This window comes from Canis lupus, chromosome 9 (genome assembly GCF_048164855.1).
Source record: "Canis lupus baileyi chromosome 9, mCanLup2.hap1, whole genome shotgun sequence".
Classification (NCBI taxonomy): domain Eukaryota; kingdom Metazoa; phylum Chordata; class Mammalia; order Carnivora; family Canidae; genus Canis; species Canis lupus.
This window is the reverse complement of record NC_132846.1, coordinates 46,347,870-46,373,366: the sequence shown is the minus strand read 5'-3', so window position 1 is coordinate 46,373,366 and position 25,497 is coordinate 46,347,870. Positions and strand designations below refer to the sequence as shown.

The window sequence follows — 25,497 nt, the reverse complement described above, 5'->3', positions numbered from 1 at the left end:
AAAATTATCCCCCCAGTTTCATTAAGAAGGTAAGAAACTACATCATAAGTAGCCTAAAATACTTACTAAATAAAACAGCCACCTAAACTGCTGTTCTGGTTCCAATCTCTCTCAATTCATCCTACACAACCCAGCCAGGTTAGTTTTCTCATTGCACATCCCAGAAAAGAAACACTGTCGTGGCTAACTATTCCCTCTTTGTATGCGGCCTACTGCTATTCAAGAAGCAGATGAGGAAAAGCAGAATCTACAGGAATGGAATAGGAAAAACAATATACCGTCAAGGAAAACAATACAAGTGACAGCTCTTCTAACAACTGATACCACTGAAAATCTTGAGATTACCACTAGTGACTTTCATTAAAGATCTCCCTGTTAACACGGTGACACAACTGACACAGGTCTGCAGTATTTAAATCCAGTGGAGTACACATCCAATCTTCAATTCAAGGTCCACCACCTTTTTGAAGTTTTCCCAAGCCACTGGAATAAGTATCTGTGAAAGCACTTTGCAAACCAGGAAGTGCTAGACACTCAGCTCTTACTACACAAGCTGCCAACTGATAGCCTTGCAAACATTCTGCCACTTAAATCATGTTACCTCACTCTTTAAGTGTCTGATCCCCTTAAAAAAAAATGAAAAATTCTGCAAATTGCCTTCTCAATTGTCAACTTCTCTATTCTCTATTATTTAACACCTAGAATAGCATAAATTAAAAGTAAGTGCCACTCACATTTCCGGATTACAAAGCGAATGTAATCAAAAACAGTTGTGGTACTAGTGTAAAGACAAATAGACCAACAGAATAGACAGTCCAGAAATAAACCTTCATGTATGTGATCAACTGATCTTCAACAAGGGAGTCAAGACCACTCAGTGGAGAAAGGACAATCTCTTCAACAAATAGTGTTGAGAAAACTGGACATTCACATGCAAAAGAATGAAGTTGAACCCTCACCTTACACCACGTACAAAAGACTAACTCAAAATGGATTAAAGACCTTAACATAAGAACTAAAACTATAACATTTCTAGAAGAAAACACAGGAGGAAAGCTTCATGACACCGACCCTAGCAATAACTTCTTGGATATGATCCTAAAAGTACAGGCAAAAAAAGCAAAAATAGACAAATTTTAAAACTGTTGTACATCAAAAAAATAGAACCAATAGAGTGAAAAAGCAACCCACAGAATAGAAGAAAATATCTGCAAATAATACATCTGATGAGGGGTTAATATGTAGAATATATAAAGAACCTACAACTCAACAATAAGAAATGAAATAACCAGATTAAAAAATGGACAAAGGACCTGAATAGACATTTCTCCAAAGATGATAGACGAATGGCCAACAAACATATGAAAGATGCTCAAAATCACTTATCATTAGACAAACGCACATCAAAATCACAGTGAGATCTCACCTCACATGCATTAGGATGGCTACTATAAAAAAAAAAAAAGAAAAAGAAAAACCCACACACAGAAAATAACAAGTGTTGATGAGGATGTGGAGAAACCGGAACCCTTGTGCACTGGTGGTAGGAATGTAAAACCACTGTGGTTTTACAACTACTATGAAAAACTGTACAGAGATTACTCAAAAAATTAAAAATAGAACTGCCATATGATCCAGCAATCCAACTTCTGTGTGTATATTCAAAAGAATTAAAAGGAATGTCTTAAAGATATACCCATGTTCACACCGGCATTATTCACAGAAGAGGTAGGAGCAACCTCAATGTCCATGAATGGACGCATAGACAAAATACGGTCTATACATATCATGGAATATTATTCAGCTCAAAAGAAGGAAATTCTGCTATATGCCAACATGGATGAACTTTGAAGGACATTATGCTGAGTCAAATAAGCCACTCACAAAAAGACAAAAGTACTGCCTGATTCTACTTATATGAGGTGTCTAAAGTAGAGAAATTCACAGAAACAGAAGTTGAATGGCAATAGCTGGAGATAAGGAAAGAGGGAAAGGTGAGTGAGTTCCCAAGTATCGGTTCAGATCTGCAAGATGAAGTTCTGGAGATCTGTTTCCCAACAACATGAATGTACTTCGCTACACTGTATACTTAAAAATGGTTAAGATGGTAAATAAAAAATACCAAATTGGATTTACATGTTCTACCTCCACTGTAGGAATCTAAGCAGCCTGATCTTTTCAGCTGTTGGCAGGTATTTCCAGAGTTTTTTCCACGTTGTCTTTTTTAATCAATGGGATAGCAGATAGGATCAGAGGCTTCCCTTCTCACCCAGTTAAAACGAAGATTCCACAATCCCCAGTCAGCTGCTCTCTGGTGTTTACCTTACTGTCAAGCATAGGTTCAAAAATGATATGAAAACTACTGTGCTCTCAAGTGGGTGGAGGAGAAACAGAACAGAATCATCCACTGAGTTTCTTCACACCCCCAGCCATTTGATATCTAGCATGCTGCCCCAGAGTTCACTGGGATCCTTTACTCTCTCCACCCAAGCACTCTACTGCTCCTCCAAACACACATCCTCCCCAACCCACTGAAAACCACTATTTTAAAAACTACCTTGAAGATGGCCTTCAGAACAATCCCACCGAAAGCAATTATTAGACTGACATTGTTGAACTCTAAATAAATAAGCCTTGCCTATGAACACTGTAGCTCTCCATAACCTATCATTTACCTACTGAAACATTTTGTGATGCAATTATTATACCTCACCTTCCTATTACAAAGGATCAGCACTAAGATCCTCATTAAAAAAATAAAGTAACATGGACACACTCCGAACTGGAAAAGAGACAAAGGTTAAGAACCACAGTCAAACCCCACCCAAACACAGACACACAGCACACTTGCTTTACACAGGAAATGCCAACTACTCAGAAATTACACTTAGACAAAGTATATGGGCAGAAACTTCTAAGGTCTTCACTGCAGCAGCCAGAACTGGGCCTTAGGAAGAGGAAGGAGGTCAATCAACCACACACTGACCTGCGGTGCCAGAGTAAGAACATGTTTCTGAAGCCTTCTGAAGGAACAGTTTAGTTCCAACAAGTCATAAACTTAAATTTCTTGCAAAAATCTGTGAAAACACTCCTTTCCATCTTTTTTCCTCAGTACGCAGAAGTGAAGCAAACAATAACAGTCAAATTGCGTGAGAATTTTAGTACATGCAACTAACTGACACGATGTATCTTACAGGCATCTCCTGACAAGTACTGTGTCTTCTTGAACTCAGTTATCAGTTGCTTCTCTAAGAGCATCAAGAGCCACAAAGAAACTTGTAAAAACCAATTGTCAATCAATTCTGGGAACTAAGACTGTTAAAGGGAACACAAGGAGCTCACAATATATCTAACCAGAATACCTATCTAAGCAAACACTCTAGAATATTGGGGGGGGGGGGGGGGGGGAGATAATATAAGAGCCAAGGAAAGAAACTGGATATAGAAACATGATCATTAAATAAAAAAAAAAGATACATGATCATTCACTATGAAGCTCTTTGCTTTTTATTTCTCACTAGCCGTCCTCTGAGTAGTTGAGAATTCATTCTAAAAGGAAGTTGGGATCCCTGGGTGGCGCAGCGGTTTGGTGCCTGCCTTTGGCCCAGGGCGTGATCCCGGAAACCTGGGATCGAGTCCCATGTCGGGCTCCTGGTGCATGGAGCCTGCTTCTCCCTCTCTCTGCCTGTGTCTCTGCCTCTCTCTCTCTCTGTAACTATCATAAATAAATAAAAATTTAAAAAAAAAAATTTTTTTTAAATAAAAGGAAGTAAGATCCTGAACCACAGAAACCAATTAGTAATTATACCTATAGCTTTGGTGAAAGATTTTGTAAAATAAAAAAAAAAAAAAAAAAGTAGAAGAAAAAAGAGAAAATAACCAAAATTAACTACTGTATCTGCAAAAGGCATTTAACCCAGACCTATTCTGGGGGAGGAGAAAGGAAAAAGAATCCAGTGGTAGCCGAGGCTGGACGTCCTGTCCTGTCCTGTCCTATCCTGTCCTGTCTGCTCAAATCGCCTCTGTGTGACCCCTGTGCTTGTGCAAACCAGAAACCCTCCCTCCCCAAGCCGGCACACTCCAAGAAGCATACATGCTCCTGCCTCTCCTGGGTTGAAAAGACGGAAATCTAACATTATGTAATTGCCTGTTTCCCACAATTTAAAGTGAGGCATACTATAATCCTAATTAGAGGGAAAAGTCAGTGCAACATGACAAGTAACAAATTAGAAATCTAAAGACTGCAAATTCTCCTCTCAGACCTCCAGAGGCAAAAAGCAAAGGCTTCACCTGACTCCACGGCACACCCACCTAGGCACGGCTACTGACTAGAGTCCAACTAAAAAAGCTCCTGAAGTTGCTCCATGTCATATCATGGTCATCCCTCTTATCTTCAAGAAAACACTCATGTTCTCTTTACTCTCCCCCAGACCAGAATAAAAAGAGAAAATGAATGCGCACTGGCCCCTACCCTCAAAAGATAAACCCCAATAGATTTTCTTAGCCTCCTGATCGCAAACCCAATCACACTCATGTTCTTCCATCCTTCACTCAAACCCTCTGTGTTTGAGAGATCCAAAGCAAAGGGAACTTTTCCCATACTTCTGACTTACTTCAGAGCCCACTGAAAGAATCAAAGAACAATCATCTAAGGATAATTAACTTTTACCTAACCTTTGGAAAATAAAATGCCATGTAGGTAGTATGGGCTTTGGTTTGGGTTTTTGTTTTTGTTTTCCAATTAGCTAGACACAGGAGGGGTGTAAAAAAAAAAAAAAAAAAAAAAAAAACAATGAGGCCCATTTACTTCATATACCAAAAGGTAGAAGTGCAGTGGACTGAAGGTTGGACTGTCAATCTTAAATAGCACCGGATATGGAACAAGACCCAAATTTTTGGATGAGCACTGAAAGAGTAAGGTAACATTCAACCCTCCCAGGGAAAGGGAGAGCCCTTCATCTAAAGGGCAGTCACCCAACTGGCAGAGATATTTCTTCTCTCCTGGCTCAGATTACCCTACTGGAAGGGAGGGTGGTGCTACATAAATCAGTCATATCTACAACAGGAAGCTCCTTCAACATGTTCCTGTTTTATGTGCAATTATCCCTCCACCTGATCCATCACCACCACCACCACCCATCACACTTACGTGTAACTGACAACAGAGAAGGGCCACAAGCTGCTACTGTTCCCAGAAATAAGGAAGGAACAGTGACTTTCTTTTACAAATGAAAACTGATGCAAAGGAAAGAAAATGGTAAGCTAGAACAAATTAAGCTTGGCTACTCTCAAGAGCATACAAGTATATTATGCTCTGAGTTAATAGAGTCTATTCCCTACCCCCAATCCAAAAAAGGGCAAAAAAGCTTACAGACTCTACCATGTAGATATTTTAACTAACTCATAATTTCTTTTTCCATAACTTTGTAATTTGAGTAACTCTAAAGCTAACTTACCAAACACTACATCAATACTCTTCTCATAGCTCTTCAATCTTAATGTTGATTTTGTCTGTTTCCTTAAGCTTTGCTTCTCATTTTAGATACTTAATCAACACTGAATACTTGAGTGGGGAGCAGTAAATGAATTGTAACCTAGAGGCTCAAAAGGAAAAAAAAAACAACTAAAATCAATGCAGGAAATAAAGAGGAGTACAGTTAAATCTGGAAACCTGCCTTCCAATCATTGCCTGATCACTAACTAGTTCTTCTATAACCTTGGATAAATCACTTCAACTTTGTGGGCCTCAGTTTCATCATCTGTAAAATGGAGAAAATGGGCCAAATGATTTAAATTCAAAATCCCTTCTAGCTTCAATAAAGTATGAACCTGTTCATCAGAAAGAAAATGCAACTGCAAATAAAAATTCATGATTTGCAAAGTACTTTCATGCATATTTTCTCATTAATTCTTGCAGCAAAGCTGTGAAGCATTACACCCATCTTTGCATAAAAAGAGTTTTTCAGAAAGTTCAGAGAGGTTTGATTATTTTTTAAGATCCCATAGCCAGAAAATTTGAAACCCAGAACTTCTGAGGACAAATACTGGGCTTCATTATTTCAGAAACTAATTTAATAAGTTAAAATTTAAAAATAATTGATAGCTTGTTATGTAAAACCTTTGTGGAGGCATCAGTGTACCATAAAACCAAACCCAGAAAGGTTACTACAAATGGTTCCACTGGACTATAAGTTCCATGAAACACACTTATATTCACCACTGGAATCATGGAGCCCAATAGCAACACTTCATGGATAAAGACATTCAGTAAATAGCACCTGACTCACCATAAACCTTGAAAGGTTAGGAATATAGTGATATTATTTGGGGGGGGGGGGGTTCTGAATTTCAGATATAAACTTCCATGATTGGTATCAAAAGGAAGAAAGAAGCATTCTATATCAGAGATCTAGCTCTCCATTAGAGGAATAAATCTATCTTCCTCTGACAAAGTCCAATTTCATCAGTGAACCAAAAGTCTCAAATGTGAAATGTTACCTGAATATCTTCATGTCCATACCTTATGTGTACACTGATATGAACCAGCAGAAATGATAACACAACCACAAGAAATGACAGGAAGCACATAATCATACTCTCATGAATCACTACATACTTTCCCCTAAATTGGAAAGATTCAGGGAATCTGTACTCTTACACTGTCCCACCTCTCCTCAGGCTTCTGTTTCACAGCTCAAAGAGTCAGAAAACACCCATTTATTGAAAAATTCAAGCTGCAAAGTTAACACAGAACATATATATACACATCTCAACTCAGAGTCAAGGAAGATCCCCCGAAGTCTACAAAACCACCAAACTCAAGCAATCTTCCAACTATGGCTTCAATAAAATTACATGAAGATTTTTAAGTTGTTTGAAAAAAAATTGGGGGGGGGGGGTAGGTTCCCTAAAATTACTCATGTAATTCAACCAAAAGCAAAGTAAATAAATACGAAACCCAGGAAATAGTATTGAAAGGATAGAGTTAAATGAATCTCAGTTCAAAATCTAAGTGCTTTGGATTTATCACTAAGAGTTCTGGTCAACCTTGCCACGGCATCCTAACGACTGACACTTCAGATCTAAAAAGTTCTATCAGAATTGCAGTTTCAAACCAGAGGAGCAGCACCAGCAACTGCAGAGAAGCTAACAGCAACACCTACTGACTATCTTGAGCCACTTGCCAAACTTGTTCTCTTAGTCAAACTAGAGAAATCTAATGATACAGTCAACTTCAAGAGTCCTTTACTTAAGCATAATGAGATAAGAAAATAAGTTGTCACCCACATAAAGCCATTCATCCCCAAAATCTCTTATTTTGCCCCTAACCATTTACAAGCAAATCATCACCCAAGTCATTTTAAAATGCACTGTTAATTGTTGATGCCTCAGTATGAATAATTTATTCCATGGGAAAATGTTTTAATATTAATACTCTTGTTAATAACTAGTATGTCATCTAATAGTTGGACACATCAGTGATCATAAACTGCTTTACGTAAACCTTTTATTTGAGACTACTGCTGTTAACACTATTCTACATTATTCCCATCAGGTTTTTTTTTTTTTTTTTCTTTTCATCCCGGTAAAGGTGGTTTAATTGCAGCCTTCAAAAAAATGAAAAAGAGAAAAGTGAAAGTCATTAAACCAGGATTATATAGAAAATTAATACTATTACTAAACTGGCTGCAGAGAATGATTCTATAGGACTTAATCTTGTACTTTTCCTAAAGATTAAGTCAGAGAATCTTTGCCTTGGACAAATATTCCATATGAGAAAAGAAGAGAAAGTTGACACTTAACTCCCACAGAGTACCAGTATAAAAACAATGGCTTTAAGAGTCTGAGTCAGAGTTTCAACATGAAAGGCTTACTTTATAGAGGAAACGCCAACCCCAGTTCATCCAGATAGACCTGGAACCTGATGAAAGTCGACACCTTTACTCTGAAATTTGCATCGCATCACTGGCTCCCAGTTGAGAAATATAATCGTCTAGCAGGTAGTAAGAATTTCAGCGAAGGCTACTTCTAAAAATACCCGTCATGAAAAATTCAATCTATTAGAGCAAACGCAGTCTCTAGGAGCCATCAGACCCCAAATGCTCCCCTGCAAAAACGAATTCCAACAACTCAATTGATAAAAAAAAAAAAAAAAAAAAAACCATCTTCCCTGAAGTGAACCATTTCCCTCGTCCCTAGACTTAACAAACGGTGAAACGCGAGGACGTTGCAACCTGCCCCCGAGAGAGTACTTGTCCACCTAGAAATGCCGTGAGGCGATGGGGGAGCCTCGCAAACCCCCTCGAGGGTCAGGAGAAGTTGGAAACAGAGGAGGCTACGGAGGAAAAGTTCTCTTGGAAGCTCGCCCGTGCCTCTCCAGCCCTCTCGAGGTTTACTCGCTCCAAGGAAAGCAGGTCGGAGCATCCCTGACTTTCGCCGCGCACCCCCAGGCACCACCCCCCATCCCACCCCCCGGGGAGAGAAATGAACCACCCGCGGGCACCGAGCCCCCTCCTGCCTTTCCCAGGACTGCACCCCTCGGCCTGTCCTTCCCGGCACAGCCTGCAACGCGCTCACCCAGGTGGCTGAAGGCGAAGGTGCCGGCGGGAGCCCGGGCCGGGGTGGGCGCAGCCGCCCCGAGCGGGCGCGGGTCTCCCGGCCTCTCCCCGAGGCGCTCCGCGGGGAGTCCCGCAGCTCCCGGCTCCGAGGGGCGTGCGCGCGCCGTGCGCGGTGCAGCCCGGACGCGCCCCCGCCGCGCCGCGCTACCGGCGAGCCAGCAGATCGGAAATAAGAACTTTGACCGGGGTCCGGGGTCCCGGGGTCCCGGGGTCCCGCTCCCGGCCCTGGCCCCGAGCACCGGCCACGAGGGCGCTGGCGGGGGCTGGGGACAGTCCTGCAGCCCCGGCTCCCCCAGCCGGGCCTCGGGTCGCGGGAGCCACTTACCGCCCTGCACGGCCTCCCGGTGCCGCCGCGCGTCCGGGGCGCGTCCGCCGCGCGCTCTCCCTGGGGAGAAAGAGAAACCGTGTGGCCGGCCGGCGCGCGCCCTCTCGCCGCCTCCTCTGCGGAGAGCCGCGGGCGGCGGGCGGCGGGGCCGGGGCGGGCCGGGGCGGGCGCCGAGCGCCGAGCGCCGGGCGCCGGGCGGAGGGGGGCCCGGGGAGGTGGGGGCGGAATCTGCCCAACTCCTGAGCCCGGCCCCGAGGCAGGGGAGCAGGCGGCGGGGGCCGCTTCCCCGGAGCAGGGCGGGCGGCGGTGCCCTCCCCCGTCCCCGGGCATCAACTATTGTCTGGGCGCCCCGGCCCCCGCTCACGCCGCCTCCGGAGCTCAGCGCCCCCCGTGCCGCCCGCCTGCCCCCCAGGAGGAAAAGCTGGGGTGGCTTGGGGGTCCGGAGGTCGGAGCTGGGCGCGGGGAGGGGGGGGTGCGTGCCGAGTGGGGGAGGGGACAGGTAACAGCCGCCGGGGGCGGGAAGGCCCGGGAGGACCGCTGGGGGGGAGGAAGTGGGGAGGGAGCCCCGGAGGCGGGAAGGGATGGAGTGGCCGGGGGCGGCCTCCGAAGCCCAGACCTGGCCCTCCCCTCCCGGGGACCCTCCTCCCGGGAAGTCGGCGCCGCACTGACTTTTTCGCTCACTCGCTCACGCACGCACTGAACTCGCTCACAAAGTTGCCGGCGGTGGCGGCGCCGCGCTCGCCCTTCCCTCCCCTGCACTCCCCTCGCCTCCCCGCCTCCCCGCCTCCCCGCCCCATTCCTTCCCCTCCCTCCCTCCCTCCCTCCCTCCCTCCCAAGTCTCGGGTGAGATCACCGCTGGGCCGCTCGGCACCACGCGCAAATCTCGCGAGAGAAGCGGCCGCTCGGCCCGGCCGGCGGGGGAAGTGGGAGTCGCGGAACTCCTAGTTGCTATGACGACGGCAAAGCCCTGGATTCCTGTCTCCCGCAGGGAGCCAAGACGGCGAACGTGGGTGCAGTTTTCAGCCTGCCCGCTCCCTTGCCCGACACCCTCCTGGTGGGGGAAGCGCGGCTCGAAGCGGGAGGAGGATTTTTTAGACCTATTTGAGAGAGCATCTGTAGCCCAGCGTCATGATTCTCCGGCCGGGTTTGGCAAATGGATCGCCTTAGGGTTTTTCCTCCAGAGGTTCTGGGGGGAGATTTCTGACACAGAAGCCAGCATGTATCTGTACCCCCAAATATCTACCATATATTCACTCTTTGCACCCTCCCGCCCAATCTCATCCCCCAACCACCGCTGCATAGACTCCCTCTCTCGTCCCTTGCCCCGCCCCCACCTCCCCCACCTCCACCACCAGATTGCGCTCCTCGAGGGTCAGCCTTGCTCATCTTTGTGTTCTCAGCCCTCCACAAGCTTGGTAACATAGCAGGTATTTACTTAACGTCCACTGAGGGCAGAAAATGAGTGTGGCAGCCTGCAAGTGTCCTCATTACTTTGCTTTCACTACCCACCCCCACCCCCACCCCACCCCACCCCCGTAGAGTATGTACCTACTTAGGCCTAGAATATGTTTCTGCTCCACAGCCATGTTTTTTTTAATAATAAATTTATTTTTATTGGTGTTCAATTTGCCAACATACAGAATACCACCCAGTGCTCATCCTCAGTGCCCGTCACCCAGTCACCCCCAGCCCCCGCCCTCCTCCCCTTCCACCACCCCTAGTTCCTTTCCCAGAGTTAGGAGTCTTTATGTTCTTACTCCATTACTGTCTGTTTCTGTTCACATAGAATATGTCCTTTTCAGTAGTTAGAGTCCTTCCTTTCTCCAACTTTGTCTCAGAAAAACCCTGGGGTGCTGGGATCCCTGGGTGGCTCAGCAGTTTAGCACCTGCCTTCAGCTCAGGGCGTGATCCTGGGGTCCTGGGATCGAGTCCCACATTGGGCTCCCTGTGTGCAGCCTGCTTCTCCCTCTGCCTGTGTCTCTGCCTCTCTCTCTCTCTCTCTTCTCTCTCTCTCCCTCCGTGTCTCTCATGAATAAATAAATAAATAAATAAAATCTTTAAAAAAAAAAACACACCCTGGGGTGGGGGGAGGTTTGTTGTTCAGATTTTTTTTTTTTTTTTTTTTTTAATCATTAAGCTTTTCAGATGCCTTCAAACCTACTTCAATGCTGTTAAGGAAAAAAAAAAAACACCCTGGGGTGGGGGGAGGTTTGTTGTTCAGATTTTTTTTTTTTTTTTTAATCATTAAGCTTTTCAGATGCCTTCAAACCTACTTCAATGCTGTTAAGGATCAAGAGGAAATCTTTTCGTGCCCTGTTTATTCTTTTAATTGTAGAAACTACAATTTTTCTTTGGGGGGGGGCGGCTAAATAGTCACTGCCTAAATAAAATGGATGCTGTGAATAGAAGTAAGCTTGAACTTTAGATTTCAGAAGGGATGAGTGAAAAACACATTCCATGGCATGTGAATTATATCTCAATAAAAAAAAAACTAATAAATCCCATCCCGACTTACATTAATATGAGAAAACTGTGATTTTTCATTCAATCCCACAAAACTAGAAAACCCATAAAAGTACATGAAGAGTAGGCAGTTAAGACTCTAGGTCAAGCATGAGCTTAAATCCTAGGTTGGTGAAAGTTTTTACACTTGAAACCTGAGTGAATACAATGATTGAAAAGCACTAGACAACTTTAGGAGACTAACTTTGAGTTTTTCTGTGTCACTAATAATTGAGACTCCTTGAGAAGTCAATTAATTGCTGATTCTTCATTTGTAAAACGAAGGAGTAGTCCAGATGTGAGGTCAGCTTTACAATTCAATAGCTCTTAGACCTATAAAAATTTTCTAATAAATAACATATTTTCCTTTTACAAAAAAAAAATGAGTATTTCATTTTATAGGTCAGTTTCACAAAGTTTAGCTAGCTGTTGACAAGTTGATTTTAAAGTTTCTCTTGTCCCAACTGTAAAAACAACAAAAATATTAAGGAGGGTCATGCTACAGTAATTTCACAGGGAATGCATTGTTCATGATTTGTTTTTTCACTAACTCAAAACAGATTCCTTGTTATTTTATAAATATGCTAACTCAAACCAAAGACCTAAACTGAATATGTCCACACTCCCACCAAAATAACTATAAGGAAAGAGAGAAGGAAAGAAAGTAAGAAGAAAGGAAGGAGGGAAGGAAGAGAGGGTGGGAGGGCAGGGCTAATATTCACATGCTGGTATTTTTAATATAAAAATTTTTACAAAGAAACTCCACGCATCACCAACCACCCTGCTGATGTGTTTTAAGGAACTATCTTTCATAGCACAGTACACTATTGTAAATCAGTTGTTTATTTGCTCTGGCTCAACTTTTAACACAGTTTTACCTGTAAAGAAAGGACGGCTGCCAATCTGTACCCACTAACACAATACAATTGCAGAGCCACCTGTTTTATGACTCCCAGATGGCCATTTGATAACATTTGAAATAACTGACCCAAGTGCTAGCCAAATCTATTAACTTTATTCGATGCTTATGAGGCTCCAGAATAGATATTGGCCTCAGATTATGAAGTGAACTTCTCTAACCTTCAGATAGAGTAGAATAGGAGATACCGTCCCGGGGACCTAAAACTGCTCTTTCAAGGCCCTGGCCTACTATTTACTCGTCACTGGTAACAGACTTTTCACCTATGTTTTTGAAGGAAGAAAAGGTGAAATCCACCAAAGCTGTAGGTTCCAATAACATGTTTGTAATACCAACAGGTCAGGCACTCCCTCTGTATCTTCCTTGGCCTTCTTGGGATTTCAAAACAACAGACAAGAGACAGGAGAGTAAAAGAGGGAATACAGAGTTTGCCAAACCATTCCTCCCTCCTCTCTCTGGGTTCTTCTTCCCACCTCCACCTAAACCCCTCCCACACAGGGATGTGTAACCTTTCCTAGCGATAAGGAGAACATCTAGTCATTTCCTGTTCGTCTCTCCCTGTTGGGTTCTTAGTTTTTTAGACCACAGTTGAATTCATTTCCCTCTGGTTATTCATTCCTACACAACAAAACACCCTAACATATCTGGTAATGGAATGATTTTGACACAGAAGCCGGCCAAGCAAGCAAAATTGTTATTTTTTAATATTATAAACATCAATTCACAGCTGCATGTTTCTCAGCTAAAGTCTGGTTTATTCAGCCTATTATCATCAATTCAGAACTTCCTATTACTCACTATACCTCTATAGGGAATTACTAACACATATTCAGAAAAATTACTCTTAACTATTAAAAAGGACCAAAGTGCCCCCAAATCATCCAAAATTAAAGTTCTATCTAGTGCTGTTTCAATTTTAGGGTATTGTGGTTTTAGCCCTAGGTGGTGTAACTTGATTTATCTGAATACTAGATTTCTTAGAACAGTTCAGTCTCCCGTCTACATGATATTTACGTGTTTAAATACCAAGAACTTTATACTCAACATTGCTTAGCAGAGCTACTACACTTCCTTGTCCACTCCCCCACTCTTCTAAAGAACTATTTCACACCTTCTCCCCCAACATCAAACCTCTGGCTTATAACTCACAGCTAATGGCTTTGCTTCTTCTTCATTGGTAAAATAGAAACAATCAAAAGAGAACCTGGCACACTCCCGCCCTACCACTCTAATACCAACCTACCTGCACCTGTCCGCCCGTACTCTTCTGTTTCCCAGAAAAACAGATTTTCTCAGGATCCTTAGTGACTGCCTTATTGCTAAACTTGTGGCCAGTTCCCATCCTGACCTCATTTGAGTCCTCAGCAGCAGGGAAAGGTTGGTCGCTTTCAACCTTGAAATACATTCTCCTGTGGCTTCTGGGCTAAGAGTCTGTCTTGGTTCTTATTCTAGCTTTATGGCCTTCTCAGACTCCCACCTCTAAACTCAGAAATCCCCAGGTCTCTATGGACATCATCTTTTTGTGGTCTCTTATCATTCCGAGGTCATCTCACCAATCTGATGACTTTAAATGACATCTATAGTCTGACTACTCAAATTTGCATCTCCAGTCCAGACACCTCCCTGAAAGCCAGACTCCTACATCCGTGAAAATTAATAAAGGGAAACCTCCCTAATATGGAGTCCAGAGGCTACCACTCAACCTCAATTACAGAAACAATTGTCAATTATAGTCTCCAACAGAAGTGTCAGTTACACACCTCAGCAGAAGAGTCCTCAACAGGACCCCACAGAGAGTGGTGTACATTGCAGCTTCTACAAGAAATTGGCTACCCCTGCAACTCAGCCAATGAGAAACCATCATCACTCTGAACTCCTGCCTTTTTCCAGTGGGCTTTCCTTCAAAACAAGTCTCCTTGACTTCCTCCTTCTTCTCCATAAAATACTGCCCTTCTTCATTTGTTGGACCTGCCTCTGGTTTTGCCATAGTGTGCGTGTCCTCAATGCACTTCTCCATTATTCCTGAATAAACCCCATTTTGCTGGTAAAATAACTGACAGTTTTATTTTTTAAGGTTAACACATCCATCTCCTATTCAACATCTCCAAGTGGTTGTATATTAGGTATCTCAAACTTCACATATGTAAAGCTGAAAAGCTCCAGATAGTCGCCGCGCACCCCCCCCCCCCGCCCTCCAAAAAAATCATTCCCTCCTACAATCTTCCCCACCTCAGTTAAGGGCACCCTTCCAGAGATTCAGAGGCTCTTGTCCAGAGCAAAAGTCATGGGGTCATCCTTGACTTCTCTATTTCTCTCACATCACATATCCAGACCATGAGTGAGTTTTGTTGGCACTTCTTTCAGAATAAATGTGGAATCTAATCATTTTCCACCCACTGCAAGTCTCCCTGTTTGAGCCTTGTCTCTCCTGGGTTATCACACTATTCCCCTATTGATCTCTCTTTCTGATCTCCTTCTTCTTGTCCTTTCCCTCAATAATTTGCTCTGTGCACAGGACCCAGAGCGTGGAGCATAAGTAAGTCAGATCATGTCGCTTCCCTGCTCAAAAGCCTTCAGGGCTTCTCATGTCACTCAGAGAAAGAGCCAAAATTCCCGTTCTGGACTAGATGAATGTATTCTCTGACTCCCCTCTAGAGCTCTGACTTCATCTTCCTCACCACTCCACACCCCTCCCCCTCAGTTACACTGGCTTCTCTCGGGTCCCTGAAAACACTAGCCACTCCCCTGCCTCCAGGCCCTGCGTTTGCTATTGCCTCTGCCTGGAAAGCTCTTCCCCCAAATGTCTGTGTGGCGCACTCCCTGTACAAAGGTCATTGTGTCATTTGCTTGCTTGTTCCTGGTGCTCTTTTTAACCGCGTGTGGTTTCCTCTCTCACTCTCTGTCTCATTCATAAGATAAGATCTCTGAAAGCAGGAGCTTTATGTCTGCTTTGTTATGTCTATATTCCCAGCACCTACAACAGGGACATATATACAAGACATTCAAGCATGTTTGTTGAATAAGCAACTGATGCTGCTTTAAAGACCAAGTAAAAGGGCTAGCAGAGTGCCATAGGCAGACTAATTCCCCACTGAGATGTCCATGTCCTAATACCTGGAATCTGTGAATATGTCTCTTTCCATGGCAGAAGAAATTTTGCAGATGTGATTAAAATCTGGATATGAGGAGACACGTACCTGAGATTATCTGAGTGGACCCAACGTAATCACAAATTTCTCATGAGAGGGAAGTAAGAGGGTCACAGTTAAGAGGCACAGGAGATAAGACCATGGAAACAGGGTCAGACAAAGATTTGAAGACACCACACCACTGACAGTGATGATAGAGGAAGGGGCAATGAATCAAGGAATAGGCAGCCTCTTGAAGTTGGACAGGGCAAGGGAAAGAGATTCTCCTCTAGAGTCTTCAGAAGGATTTATAGCCCTGATGACAACTTGACCTCCAGAACTGTAAGATAACAAATTTGCGTTGTTCTGAGCCATTAAATTTGTTACATCAGGGACGCCTGGGTGGCTCAGTGGTTGAGCATCTGCCTTCAGCTCAGGGTGTGATCCTGGAGTCCCAGGATCGAGTCCCATATCGGGCTCCCCATGAGGGGGCTGCTACTCCCTCTCCCTATGTCTCTGCCTCTCTTTCTTTGTCTATCATAAATAAATAATTAAAATCTTTTTAAAAAATAAAAATAAATTTGTTACATCAGTAAAAGGAAATTACTACTCAGAGTTTACTCAGCATGTAAACTCTTTGAAGGCAGGACATGTGTCTTGTTCACTTTTAAATCCCTACTGTCTAACACAGTTCCTACCCCAAGCAAGGCGCTGAGTAAATGTTTCTGGAAAGAATGAATGAAGTTCAATTGCAGGGAAGAATCAAAGCTCCCATCCTGATGGAGTGGCAAAATCACTTACTTGGCTTTATCTTACCTCAGAAAGGGAAGAAAGCATCTTGCTATTAGGAAGCCTCCTTGAGCATTTTGACCCATAAATGATATAGGGGCAGGGAGTAGGGAGCCAACTCAGGGCATAGGCACCAATACCAGCTACAGAGAACAAAGAAAAGTCACATGGGGCTTCGTGGGATATGTTAAGGAGCTTGGCCTCTATTCTATAGGCAATAGGGAGTCATTGAAGGATTTTCAGCAAGGCAGAGACATACTCAAATTTGCATTAAGGAGGTATAACACACTTAAAGCCTGAGATTTAGAAATCTATGGGTCAGAGAAGAGGTCACAACTAGAGTCATAAATGTGGGAGGCAGTAGCTTATAGTTGCTGTACATTGCATTTAGATAACATTTTCATTAAACACCCTCACAAATTTTCTTTCCTTCTCATAGGTGTGTTCTTCTGAACCATATTCCATTGAGCTGTTCATGCCATTCTGTGTTTTCTGATGACTTTCCTACTAACATAGGTTCAATAAAAATCCCAGAAGAACTGAAAGTTCTAACTCACCAACCTTTGAACTTTTCCAACATAGCCAACATAGGCATCAGCATGTACTGCTCCAGCTATAATTTTTTTAATTTTTTCGTGTAAGACACAGAGAGAGAGAGAGGCAGAGACACAGGCAGAAGGAGAAGCAGGCTCCATGCAGGGAGCCCGACATGGGACTCGGTCCTGAGTCTCCAGGATCATGCCCTGGGCCGAAGGTGGCGCTAAACCGCTGAACCACCCTGAGCTGCCCTATAATTTTTTTTTTTTTTTAAAGAAATCTATCTTCTCTGAACCATTTCAAAATTTTTTATTCATCCCTCCAATAGCATTTCCTTTTGGGGAGCTCTTTGCACTGTTTAAAATAATGTGAACATTTTCTTAGGTGCTAGAAATTTCCTTCCAACTAACCCCTGTCTCTATTCCTTTCTTCAGATTTCATGATCGAGAATGTGTCAAGAAGGAAGGTGGAAAAAAAAAATGGTCTCTCTCCACTCCCTTGTCTTTTTAAATCCCTAGAAAGGAAAAGAGGCTTGCTCATGACTTGGAAGTGGTAGGCTGAGGCCTCTCAGAACCATCTGCCTCCTTCCATTGCCAACCAGAGCCAAGAACCCAGGAGCCGAGGGAGCGCCTGAGTTGCACCTGCCCATGGGATCCAAAGACAGCACAACAAGATTCTGCAGAGATCACACTTTGCATGTTTCTGGGTACAGGAAATATACGTAATTAGGGTATCTGCTTGTAGTCATATCAAAGAGCATGACCAGCATGTTAAAGCCATCATAGCCTTTATTTGAGGTCAAAGAGGAAACAGTGAATATGCTGATAGTTCAAATATGTTTAGGGTCTTAAATCAGCTCATCCCTCACCCTGAATTTTACAAATCACTTTCCAGAGATGACATTTTTAGACGTCTCTTTCCATTTCATTTGTTCTTTACATTTGAGGGGTAGCGGTGAGTACACTTTCTCAAGTATAAGAACTAGCCATGGCCACTACATTTAATCTCTTACTTACACTACAGATATTGACCCAGTGAAGTGGAGGAAAGTCTACTAGAACTTGGATTCTGGCTTGGATTTCCAGATTCTAATTTAACCAGTTTAATGTGTTGTTTAATTTTTTATTTAATTTTTCTGGACTTCTTTAAGCGCCAAAGGAGAGGACTAAGAGCGCATCTCTTTGAACTAAACATCCATATGTACCATGTTAGCTTCTTTCAGGTGTCTGTCAAAAATCTGAGGTCTGAACTTTCATTCCTGAACAAGAAAAAAGTTGCTGAACCCCACTCCATTCTCATTGGTCTCGTCCTTCTAACTATGGTCTTCACCTTCCCTTGGCCTCTCTTGCCACCCATCCACACCCCCACTCCACAGCCTCATCTCAGATATTGAGGGCAACCACAACCCCTGCTGAAAGGTTGGAGAGGGATGTAGACTCCCAAACACATGTGCAGACCCATCCTGTCGCACTCTCGAGGTTGGTGCCACCACAGGGGATGTCATTCTCGCTTGTGACATGGTCAGCCTGTGCCAGCTGCTCTCGCTGGCAATGGGACTCAACCCAGCTGCTCCTAGCTGCTCCCACCTCTTGGAACAGCCAGCTCCTAATCCCTGGTCTGCTGGGCAGTTATGCTTTCCTTGTCCCACACTTCCTCTGAGGGCAGCCCAAAACACAGTTCATTCCAAGTAACTGGGGACAACTAGAAGATGCAGGATTGGTCTATAGAATCTGCTCAAATTCTCCCCAGCTGGAACTGTATTATGGGAACAAAAATGAAAGTGTCATGCTACCTGGTCTTCACCTGAAGGCAGTTCTGCACAGCGGAGTCAGAGGGATATGACCTCCACCTCTACACTTTGTAGCTTAGTGGCTTTGGAAAAAGTTACTTACCTCTCTAAGCCTTTGTTTTCTTGCCTTTAAAGTAGTAATAATAATCATGATTTTTTTAAGACTGATTTATTTACTGATTTTAGAGCATGAGCAGAGGCAAAGGGAGAGGAGAGAGAGAGAGAGAGAGAGAAGCAGACTCAATGCTGAGCCATGAGCCCAACTTGACTCAGGGCTTGATCCCACGACCCTGAGATCATGACCTGAGCTGAAACCAAGAGTCAGTTGCTTAACTGAATGAGCCACTCAGGTGCCCCATAATTGTTTTTTAAACACACAGTTGTTTAGAGGACTGAATAAGATAACATGCATTTTTAAAAAATATATTTTTAAGTAATCTCTACCCCGAACATGGGACTCGAGTTCACAACTCTGAGATCAAGAATCACATGCTCTACTGACTGAGCCGGGTGCCCTGAGATAACACACATTTTGTTAGACTCTGTAGACTGGCTACCTAAAAGTTATGCATGACTTTCTTTTCCTTCCTTACCCTCCATGTCTTTTCAGATTTCTTGAAGCCTTCAGAACAAGCTCACACAAAACAAGGACTCTTCTGAAAACTCTGAGTACCAACAGATATGCAGAACTGCAGGGAAATACAAATGCAGAAATGCTGAAATACAGTGCCCATCAGACTCTCTCCATCACTCCTCTCTCCTCTCCCTGCATCTGCTGTTTCCACATCCTTTCTGCACAATGCTTTCCTTGACTGGCTTTGGTCCACATAAGGAAAATACTTCCCAGATTGAGTTCAAACTCAAACATCTCTCAAGTTTGCAAAAATACCTGGAGAGGGAAGGACCTGACTGATCCAGCTCTGGATCAGGTGCCCGCCTCTAGACCAGTCAGCTGAGACCAGGAGTCTGAGGCCATGTTGCATAAAATGGAACCATGACAAGACTGTGGGGGTAGCAGTTCTCAGGAAGAGGGACAGCAGACCACAGTAAACATGCAGGAGTTATGTGAGAGGTATACAACTAGGTTTCATCCCTTAAGGAGATTGTCATATATGGGGAGCCAGGCAAAGATAGAAATACTAAGTTTTCAATTCAGTTTAAATTGATTTTGATGCCCCCAAACCATAAGCTACCCAGGAATAAATCAAACCAAAGAGGTAAAGGATCTGTACTCTAGAAGCTACAGAACACTTAACAAAGAAGTTGAGGAAGACACAGTGAGATGGAAAAACATTCCATGCTGATGGATTGGAAGAACAAATACTGTGAAAATGTCTATGCTACTCAGAGCAATTTACACATTCGATGCAATCCCTATCAAAATACCATGGTTTTTATTTGCAAAGGTGGAAGAAATAATCCTAAGATTTGTATGCAACCAGAAAAGACCTTGAATAGCCAAAGGAATGTTGAAAAAGAAAACCAAGGCTGTGGGCATCACAATGCCTGACTTCAAGCTGTATTACAAAGCTGTGATCATCAAGACAGTATGGTACTGGCATAAATTGATTTTGACGCTAAAGGGGATAATGGAGGAAAAAAAAAAAAACCCCAAAAGTGAACAATGGTGGAAGAAATCTCTGCTTTTTAGAAGTCCAATCAATAAGGCCCTGCAGCTCTCTTTGTAAGACATCTGCTCCTCAGGATTTTCTGCCCTTATGAAGCTCTAGGCCTCACCCTTCCTTCTGTCTTAGAAGACAAGACATAAAAACACTTACTCAAAATAAAGGATGGCTAGGGGACAGGTTTTGTCAAACAGGGAACTATTTAAAGTGAGATCTTTCTGCGCTGGGCAAGAATTAATGGAATTAAGCCACGAAGGGAGATTTACTATACTGTACACATGAAAGAGGCTACCAAATAGGATAAGGTAGGATTAAATAGCATAATTAGAGTTTATGGAAAAGAGATCAAGGAGTAAGTGGTGGCTCCACGAAGCCATCGGATCTTGGCTCGTGTGGTGAAGACAAAGGGAGGTGGGGTGTCCCTGGAGGGAGGAAGAGCGAATAAAAGAACTGAAGTCAGAGTGAACATGGCACAACTGTGGACAGTCATGTCCAAGGGAGTGTGGAACAGCAGTCCCTAAACTGTGGGATGCCCAGTGAAAGCACTCAGTGTGCCTGTTTAATGTAGATCTCTGAGCCCTCAGTGCACAGATTTGGGTGTAGGTGTTCTGAAGAGGGTCCCGGGATTCAATATGTTTAGGAAACGCCTTAGGATTTGGGCTGCAGCAGGTCTGCTGGACACAGCTTGAGAAACACTGGCATCTCCACTGGCTCTGCCTATTATGGCAGAAGAAATGGCTTCTCTTTTTGACTATGTGTTTGCTCTATGACAGCAGCTATCAGACTAAGAGTTCTCTGCTGATAGCTCAAGAGAGCTGCACTAAGCCAGTGCCCCGGCGGCCACTTTCTGGGGCTACTTTCGTCCCCAATCCCTAGAGGGGCCGCTTGGTACCAGCTGGTCTGGTCTTCAGTTCCCTGCCTGTGCATTGTGACAGCCAGCCAAGATGCAACAGAAACAGTCTAGATGTTGAATACTTCTTAGACAATGTTGGTGTTTGTATGTCTTACTGGATCTTTCACCTGTCTTTTATTATCTAGCCAAATTAATTTTTATATAAACTTAGTACTCAACATTTGTATAATAGTAAAGAGTGATTTACCTTAATTAAAAAAAAAGAGGTATGTTTGAAGAGTTTCTATTCCAAAATTCTCAAGAGTTGGTGCTCTTAATTAATCATACATTATTTCTTTTTCTTTCTAAGCCACTTTTTATCTCCTCTCCTGCAATTCAACCCACATAATTTCCATTAAGGTATCATTTTACAACAAGAAAACAGAGTTAAGAATAAGTCACATCATTTTCAAAGTGTTGGGACTAAAACAGGTTTCTTAATATCCTAACCAAGGGTTTTCTTATTAAGCCATTATCTTGTCATTATTCTATTCTTGAGTTGTTCCCTTCAATTATTTTCAGAAAAATTTAAGATGCTAGTAAGACATTTTCCAGTCCCTTGACCCAGAAAGTCTAAGTACACACAGAATGAATATGACCTTTCATTATACCTCCCTCTTCTGTACTTGAATTTCTCTTATTCTTCAGTCCATCCCTAATCTAATTTTTGCAACTGCATTTTTCTGACCTACCATGAGAATGAGACAGGAATAGCATTTGCCTTTTGTCACTATGTTCATTTAGTTGAGTGATTCTCACTCCATCATCACCATGAACGGGCTTTGACTCTTCTATCTAATTGCCATATAACCCTATTCTTTTTTTAAGTATTTTTTAAAGATTTTATTTATTTATCTATTTATTTATTTATTTATTTATTTATTTATTTATTTGAGAGAGAGAATGAGAGAAAGAGAGGAAGCACAAGCAAGGAGGGCGGGGGCGGAGGGAGAAGGAGAAGCAGACTCCTTGCTGAGCAGGGAGCCTGACTTGGGACTCCATCCCAGGACCCCGAGATCATGACCTGAGCTGAAGGCAGACGCTTCACTGATTGAGCCAACCAGGTGCCCCCATCTAGCACCAATCTCTTAGAAATGTGATTACTATTCAGCAGTTAACTCTTCTGATAATCAGAAGAAACAACTATGATGACTCAGTCCTCTTAGACTCCAAGCACTGGAGACAATCCCATCTGAAATCTCTGTGTCTTGAGATTGGCCTGGATCTCTGGCCTAGGAGCACACAAGATGAAAGACAACATTTATTGTATCATCACTAGGGATAGTGAATCAGACCAACTCAGATGAACAATTGCTATAAGTAACAAGTTGATCTCTGGGGTGCTAAACAATATATACCAAGTCTGCCTTTTGGGATTGTGTTCTACTTCTTTATTATTACATAATAAATTACTCTAAAATTTAGAGGCTTAAAACAACCATTTTATTGTATTTCACAATTTTCAGGTCAGAGAATTGTGGCAGAGCCCAGTCAGGCAGTTCTTCTCTTCCAACCCACATGTCTACACCTTCTACAGGGAGAAGGCTGAATTCTGCTGGCACTGCCTCCTGGTTTCTCCAGCAAAACCATCTCGGTGTAGTCAGACTTAGGAGGCAAATCTTCCAGAAAGAGCATTCTGAGGGACAGGAAGTGGAAGTTGCCAGTTTCTTTTTTTTTTTTTTTTACGATTTATTTATTTATTTATTTGGGAGAGAGAGAGAGAGAGAACATGATCAGGAGGGACAGAGGGAAAGGGAGAGAGAACCTCAAGTAGATTTCAAACTGAGCTTGGAACTGGACACAGAGCTCGAACCCATACACCAAGATTAGGACCTGAGCCAAAACTAAGAGTCTGCTGCTCAACCAACCAAACCACTGAGCCACCCTGAAAGTTGTCAATTTCTTAAGGCCTGGGCCTGGAAATTGGAATATTACTTCTGCCATATTTTATTAGTCAAGTAATTACATCTCTGGCCTTAGTAATAAGAGAGAAGAATAATAAAGAATATGCGGCCATCTTTATTCCATCACAGAGTTTTTTCACCAAACATTTATAGAGCACGTAGTAAAGCTCAGGTTCAGTATATAACTCCGGGAATATGGAGGAACATAACACACTCCCTGCCACTAGCAAATCCACAGCCTAGAGGAGAAGTTGATGTGTTATATAGTTCTTGTTCATAAACATTCAGTAACTCTCCAAGACAATCGGTGAAACCAGGAGTAAATTTTAGGAGATAATTTAAAATGAAAAAGAGAAAAATCCACCGTCTAATAATATCTACTTTCTCATAATTCAAATGTCTATTTATTTAACACCTGACATACAAATAAATTGTGACATGGAGCCAAAGCTTAAAGTGTTAGAGGGGGAAATAAATAGCAGAGATAACTTCTTAGAGAAATAGATCTTGTGCATGGTAAGAACTTGAAGTCAGAAATGTATCATGGGATAAATTGCAAAAGACTTCAGTTCTCATCTGTAAGGCAAGTGGTCAGGCCAGTTATCACCCTTGGCAAACCTGCCAATCCCAAATCAGAGAAGGCTTACCCTTGTAACAGAGTGTTGGATCACAAAGGAAAGGCAGAGTAATCAGGCATCATCTTCTGGGGAAAATAGGAAAGATAATGTTTCTAGTTCAGCAGCCTTCCAGTTAGGAGGCTGCCTCCCCCTGAAACAGAGCTGTTAGGCATGAAGCCACTTAGCTTAATAGACTAATATGTCACAATTGTTTAAGATTTGAGATTTCTAGCAAGAGTTTGGGAGAATATGATCAAACTGTAATAGAATATTGTGTTCATGGAGCAAAAATATTGAAAGATTTGGAAAAAGTGGTTTAGATTCTGCTTTTGAGGAATGTTTCCTGAGGGACCATCAAACTCACTGATCTATAACCATTCTCTGCCTGCCATATTCCTTTCAGCCTCTGGGCTTTTGTCCATGTTGCTCTCTCACCTAGAACACCTGGGTCATACTGGAAAGGGGAGAGGAAAATGTGAGAATGTGGTTGAGACCAGAGAAGTGGCCCAAGTAGCACAATATTTAGAAGCACATGTTGTTCCCAATGGGGATGCAGGTGACAAATGCTCTCTCTCTTTTTTTTTTTTTTTTTGATGACAAATGCTCTTGTGTAGAGTAAGAGACTCTTGTGGTGGGAAAAGGTCTTATATAGGGTGTGTGAACTTCGGCTGAACAGAGATAGAGATGTCAAAGAAGATGGTTCTAGGCTGGCAAAACAGCACATGTGATGTATGAATGTGATTTTAACCACTAGTTTTTGAGTACCTACTCTATGGTAGGCTTTGTCTGCTACTGAGCCCCTCAAATGGGACCAGAACATATTTAAGAGACCTCGAGGAGACCCCGCAGTACCAGTATCTAAGAATGTTGGGAGACAAGATTGGCAACACAGGCATGTCCATGTTAGGAAGAGCCTTGAGTCCTCTACTAAAGTCTGAAGCCAGTGTTCCTCATTCTAGAAACAGAGATTCTTTTATTTGCTTCAAGTAACTCTTGGTAGATTTTTTCCCCAAAAGCATAATCCATATTTCACAGGAAAAAAAGAGGACCTGTATTTTACATTTATTGCTGTGGTCATCACTGTTAAACATAATTTATATATGAGATCAAATGCCTACTAGTTCTTGATACTGATCTCTGTACTCTTTGACTTCTTATTCTTATATATATCTTGGTTTCAACATGATCTAAACTGTGTATTGTTCAATGATTTTTAAATATCATTGGATTTTCTGGGATTAGCAATTATGAAATAAGGGGAAAACTTACACATTGTGTTTTTCTAAATCACAATATTGAAATCCTCAGGTTGCTCCAGGAAGTTGAAACCAGGAGAAGGAAGAATAAGTAACACATACAAAGTCATCTCCTGGAAAGTGGAAGATAATGGTAATTCCTTGTGCTTGCCCATTTCCTCAGTGTCCCTACTCTGACTATCACATGAGACCCCCCATAAGTCCAACTTCTTCCATGATGTTCTCTCTGACCTTTCCATCCTCCACTGATTATTTCTCTCCCTGATCTCCTCTTGCAACATACATCTTATTTAACTCTCTCCGCTTTTTGGAAATAAAATAATAAGCATATTGAGCACAAGTAGATCCTATACATTTTTTACATAGCTCAAGATCTAGCTAATAATAACAATAATAATAATAATAATAGCCAACATTTTTGGGGGCACTTAACTGTGCCAAGTGCATAATTTGCACTATAAGATTAAATTCTTGCAATCATTCTTGGGGGGGGGGGGTGTGCTATCATTATCCTTACTTTACAGATGAGGAGATTGAGATTTACTCAAGATTTTATGGCCAGAAAATGATGAACTTAGAATGTGAAGGTATTCTGA

The 25,497-nt window shown here is 42.7% G+C and overlaps 1 protein-coding gene and 1 long non-coding RNA gene across 22 annotated transcripts in view; one reads left to right on the top strand and one right to left on the bottom strand.

Moving 5' to 3' along the window:
* Window positions 1–9,706, bottom strand: part of SIPA1L1 (signal induced proliferation associated 1 like 1) — a 377,379-nt gene extending 367,673 nt beyond the window's left edge. For 11 of the 21 annotated variants that reach the window (XM_072839140.1, XM_072839145.1, XM_072839153.1 and 8 more), the window contains exons 1-2: window positions 9,613–9,706; window positions 8,944–9,003 (exon numbers count right to left, since the gene is read on the bottom strand). The gene's annotated coding sequence lies outside the window, so the exon portion shown is untranslated. Of the gene's footprint in view, window positions 1–7,874; window positions 8,024–8,577; window positions 8,707–8,943; window positions 9,004–9,612 lie in introns of those variants that run through there. The other 10 variants (XM_072839146.1, XM_072839142.1, XM_072839151.1 and 7 more) reach the window with 4 other exon arrangements.
* Window positions 9,707–17,216: 7,510 nt separating this feature from the next.
* On the top strand, window positions 17,217–20,260 carry LOC140640198 (uncharacterized). The gene is made up of 2 exons (XR_012036871.1): window positions 17,217–17,524; window positions 19,218–20,260. It is a non-coding gene; the product is annotated as an uncharacterized lncRNA (long non-coding RNA).
* The last annotated feature ends 5,237 nt before the right edge of the window (window positions 20,261–25,497 follow it).